Consider the following 6,000-nt stretch of genomic DNA (forward strand, 5'->3'; position numbering starts at 1 on the left):
CAAGCAGGGACAGCGCTTGTTTGTAAAACGGATGCAATTTAGGTCTCGAGGGTTCAGAACGGTCAGGGCACAGCTCTGGGCAACACTCCTGCAAATAAACATCCCTTCGAGCTGCATTCTTGCCCTCTCTCCCCGCCCACCTCAACCTCTGCACAAAAGCGCCCTCCAAATTCTTCTTCAAGCCCGGAATGGGCAGCAGAGGGCAGCAGAACACACCCAAAGTCCCTCTCCCTCCAAAGGTGACTGACCGCACCCCACAGGCGTGCAGGTCTGACCTTGTTCTCTAGGAATTAGAGCCCCTGAAGGTCAGAAAGGGGGGTGGGCCCCAGAGAGATTTTTCTTTTTTCTTAGCTCATTGTTTCTCAAATTTAATATTGGGAACTCCCTCCTTTAAAGCTTAAAAAAAAAAAGGTGTATATATATATATATATATATATATATATATATATATACTCACATATATATATATACTCACAAAGTGTATATCACATATAATTCCAGTGTTGTCTTAAACAGTTTTTGCTTTGTAATAATGCTACTCCAACATGTACTAACATAAAACTACCTACGAACCCCTTATACTGATATCTCCCAAACAAGGAGAAACAAACATTCAAATTAAATGAGAACAAATCTACAAACAAAATCAGCAAAATTCAAAGTAATCTCATTAATGTGTATAATCCATCGTGCACTGCACTCAAATTTCTGGTGCCCTGTGACAGTGGCACTGCACTCCTCAGACAGGATTTTCGTTGTTGTTGCTTGTTTAGCGTATTTACTTTCCTTTTGTGGTGGAATAACTTCGCTCCTTCATCACTTTTCATACATTAACCACCGAGAAATATCCCAAGCACAGCACGTTGTGATGTCATATAACCTTTACATGGCACCAGCTCATCATATATTTGTCACATCTGTCTGCCTCTCCTTACTGGCTTGTGACACTTGAGATGGTATTGTTGCTTGCAATTGTAAATACAGGTACAAATGCAGACACTGAAATTATGTGATGACTTCCTTTTAAGGTGGCTGGCAGATGATGCAGAAAATGTCTTAAAAAAATTATCAAATGAAATCACACACACAGATACACCATTGATTAAGAATTCTTAAACAGCAAGAGTACTTACTGTATGACATTACTTATATGTGGAATCTAAAAACTAATACAAACTAATGAATAAGCAAAACAGAAACAGACTCACAGACATAGAGAACAAACTAGTGGTTACCAAAGGGGAGAGGGAAGGGGGGAGGAGGAAGTTAGGGGTATGGGATTAAGAGATACAAACTACTATGTATAAAATAGATGCACGATAAGGATAAATTGTATAGCACAGGGAATTATAGTCATTATCTTATAATAACTTTTAATGGAGTATAATCTGTAAAAATACTGAATCACTATGCTGTGTACTTAAAACTAATATAATATTGGTAAATCAACTATATGTCAATTAAAAAAATAAATAAAATTAATAAAAGAATACATGTCTGGAGCCCTGTTTGACAAACATCATCTCCCCCAACCCTTGCTTTTTACAGATGAATGAACAGGCTCAGAGAGGAGAGAGTTGACTTAGCCAAGGTCACACAGCTAATCAGATGGGGCAGCTTGAGGACTCTGAGACTCTCTCATTTTGCACAGTAATACTTCCCATTACAGGCTTGACCCAAGGAAAGGAGTTTTAGGGATTCTCTTAGGAATTAACCATTGCAGTCTGGGTAATTTCCTGTACATTTCAAGCAGCCATCTTTCCAAGCTTGGAACAGGAAAGAAATTAGATATACACAGCCACTGCCACAGACAGGAAGAACTTGTCTAAAGCCCTTCCAGACTCCAGGGTCTGAAAAGAAAGCCCAGTCTGCACTTTTCTGTATGTTCTCATTTTCTGATATATATACATGTATATATGTATGTGTGTGTATATATATATATATGTATGAAAGTTTATAGAGAGAACAACATATATACTTATTAAGTCTTTACGATATTGAGGCCTTATTGGATACTACTTTTACGGCTTGGGGAAAATAGACTATCTCTTCCCCAACTCCAGGGGCAGGTTTTTAATTTGAGGTCTATTAACTCCCAAAGGTCCATGGATAGAATTCTGGGGGTTTGAGAACCAGATGGGAAAAAACTGCATCTTTATTTTCCCTAGCCTGTACCCGAAATTTAGCACTTCTTTAAAATATAAATGTTGGCAACAAACCAATTAACACTAATAGCACCTGGGACTTTGTGGAAGATAAAAATCACAGACATTTTCACATGGCGTTATAGTAGCAGTTGTAGGTGTCTTGAAATATCATTAACACTCATCACTACTTTAAAATAATATTAGATCTGACACTATATTATGTTATTTAATTATTATTAAAGAGTGTATATTTCTATATTACATATATTTAAAAGTATTTCGGTAACTGTCTTTCAATCTAATTAGTTTCCTTTCTTATCCCATGTATTTTATTTTGTGCATTTGAAAATATTCCTCCAGGCTACTGAAGAACACACAAGAAAAGTACTCTTCATTTGGGGAAAACAAATCTGTAAAGTTACCATTTCTTGTGCATCAATTATAAATTGCGCACATCCTGGGTTCTATATGGTACATTATTGCTAAATCTTATAACACTGAGCTGGACATGATTATCCCCTTTTATACATGAGGAAACCGAGGCTCAGAGAGGTGCCTAATATCACACACTCCACAAAACATAATAAATATGTCCAGTACTGTAATAGAAATAGGGACAAAATGAGGGTAACAGTGTCTGTTTTTGTTCACTACTGTATCCCCCATGCCTGGCACTTCTAAGATGCTCAGTAGATGTTTGTTGAGTGACTAGATGAGAAGACATCATGTAGCCCTGCCAGAGGTGGGATAGGAAATATTTCAAAGGAAAAGGAGAGTTGGGATGAGCCTTGGGACTTGGGGAAATACAAGCTGATATAAAGCAATCATGGTACTCCATTCCCCATGCCAGTTTCAGAAAGGGTTGGTCACCTGGCTTTGGCCCATGAGATGCAAGGGAAAGCTCATCCAGGACGGGCTCTACCTCTTGACATTAGAATGGGAGGTGGGGACATGTGGAGCTGCTGCAGCCACTTTGCCCCCATGAGGATGTCGGAACAGAGATCAGGGCAAGGCCCTCAGCCCTCAGGGATGCTGCAAACCTCTGAGCTGAGCAGCTCTGCAGCCTCCCACCTCTGGACTTCTAGTTAGAGGAGATAACAAGGCTGGTTATATTTAAATCCATTTTAGTTGAGTTTTCTGTACTTTGTGGCTAAAGGCATCCTAGTGAAAGGGTGTGTATGAAGAGAGAGGTGGGGCCATATTAGGAAAGACTTCCATGCTCTTCTAAGAAGTTTGTGGTTTATCCTCAGAGGTGATGATGGGGGTGGGTGGGGTGAAGGATTACGTGATTGGAGGAAGGGACTGAAATGGTGTGATTTATGCTCTAGAAAGCATACTTTAGAGGAGGTGTGGAGGATGGGATTGTGCAAAATGGTTAATAAAATGGTAGAATAGTGCAAAGATGGTAAATAAGCAAACTGGGGTGGGACCTTGTTCTGCTCTGAGCTCGAGGAAAAAAAGAAATAAAGTAAACATGTTGAAATTGGAAATTTACTGTAGAACTCAACTTCCAGGGGACCCACCATGGAGTGGATCCAATCTCACAGACGTCAGAGAGGACAGGCTGCTGAGAGGGTGCTCCGAACGGTGACCTGAGATCCTGCCAGCACCAGGGCCGTCATCAAATAAAGGGTCACTCTGGGAATTCCCTGGAGGTCCAGTGGGAAGGACTCCAGGCTTTCACTGCCGTGGCCCATGTTCAGTCCCTGGTCGAGGAACTAAGATCCCACAAGCTGCGCCCCACGGCCAAAAAAAACTAGAAAGGGTAGGTCTGCCCGGTGCTATTTAGTACCAGAAATCTTCCCTTCTAGTTTATACAATTCTTTGAAAACTGATAATCTTCCTATGATTTAAGTGGTTACTCTCAATGAGCCAGAATACTCCCCCGCCCCGCCTTTTTTTCTAGGTAAAAGAAAGCTTGCTATGTTTGGGTGTGTGGATCTGTGTGTAATCAGCTCAGGGGGCTGGGACAGAGCATTCTAGTCATCTAGACCTGTCTTGGGGACAGAAGTGGTGCTTGTGGTGGACAAGGGAGGGGCTTGGGAGTCAGGAGAACTGATTCCTGCTTCTGCTTCTGCCACTGTCGGGCTGCGGTCTCAGACGTGCCTCATCCGCTCTCAGCGCTGTGGATTGGGTGTTGGCTGCACATTCTCTGCGTTCCTTCCCAGTCCCTGTGGCCCTGGACTCTGACAACCTTCCATTGGCTGCGTCGTTTGCTTGCATTGGTCCTTCAGAGGGAGGAGATGGGTTTCCAACGTTTCCAATGAAACCGTTGTTCTCAGTGTCAAATAAAACGTTGGTATCAGTGGCCAGCTGAACATTCAGCATTTATAAAAACCCCTACTATGTGCTCGGTACCATGCAAGGCATGAGGAGGCATCTTGAAGAATAAGGAAGCTCCTGCTCTCCAGTAGTTGCCAGAAGACCTGTATACACCCACCCACAAACACACACGCACAGACACACACACACGCACACACACAAACGTGAAGTGGTGGGAGCCCTGGGTAATTTCCTGTGGTGGTTCTGAGAATGGGGGAAATCACTGGTGCAGTGTCGGGCAGTTAGTAAAAGCTTCTAGAGGGAGTGAGTCAAGTGTATTTTGGGTTTGGGCTAAGGGAATTCTTATCAGCTGTTATGGACTGAATTGTGCCCTCCAGATGTTCATACGTTGAAGTCCTAAACCTCAGTACCTGAGAATGTAACTGTATCTGAAGACAGAGTTTTAAAAGAGGTAATTAAGTTAAAGTGAGGTCATTAGGGTGGGCCCTAATCCAACATGATTGGTGTCTTTATAAAAAGAGGAGATTAGGACACAGCACCTACAGAGGGAAGACGATGTGAAGACACAGGGAAAAACCATCTTCAAGTCAAAGAGACAGATCCTCCCCTCATGGCCCTCAGAAGGAACCAACCCTGCCGACACCTTGATCTCAGACTCCTAGCCTCCAGAATTATGAGACCATAAATTTCTCTTGTTTAAGCCACCCAGTTTGTGGTCCTTAGTTATGGCAGCCCCAGGAAACTAACATATACCTTAAAATACCTTTTATTTTTAAAATAAATAAAATGGCATGCCCCCCATCTTCAAATAAAATGTATGTTCCTTATGTTCCTGTACGATACCCATGCTTAGTCTGTGGCCTAACTCTACCCACTTGGAAAGTCATGGGCTTGCATTCATTCATTCATTCATCCAATAAATTTTTAGGGCGTGCCGGCTATACGCTAGACATGGTTTTAGGTGCGGGGATATAACAGATAAAGTACCTGCTCCTCTGGAGCTTTCATTCTGGGGAGGGAGGGGGGCAGGCAATAAAGGAATAAATAAATAAGCAAGATAATTCCAGACTGTGATAAAGGTGTGAAGGAAAATAAACAGAGGGGTGAAGATGTGATGGACATCAGAGGGGTAGGGCCAGCTTTCGGTGGGTGGTCAGGAGACGATCTCTAGGAGTTGACACCCCAACTGTGAGGACTGGGTAGCCCAGCATGAGAACATTCCAGGGGGAAGTCACAGCCAGAGCAGGGGCTTAAGGGTGGTGCATGCTTGGGTGTCTGAGAATCCCCAAGAAGGTAAGTGTGTTTGTGGCAGGGTCCATAAGGGGAAAATGGGATGAAATGAGCTCCTGAGCCCGGCAGGGAGCCCATCATGCAGACCTTTTCAGGCCCAAGAGAGGCTTAGGACAAAAATGGTTTAACTTGCATAATTAAAAGATCAGTCCGTACCATGTGATTCAGCAGTTCTACTTCTGGGTATATAGCCCAAAGAACTGAAAGCAGGGACTTCATCAAATATTTGTACACCCGTGTTCATAGCAGCATTATTCACAATAGCCAAGACAAGGAAACA

Source organism: Eschrichtius robustus, chromosome 15 (genome assembly GCF_028021215.1).
Source record: "Eschrichtius robustus isolate mEscRob2 chromosome 15, mEscRob2.pri, whole genome shotgun sequence".
Taxonomy (NCBI): Eukaryota; Metazoa; Chordata; class Mammalia; order Artiodactyla; family Eschrichtiidae; genus Eschrichtius; species Eschrichtius robustus.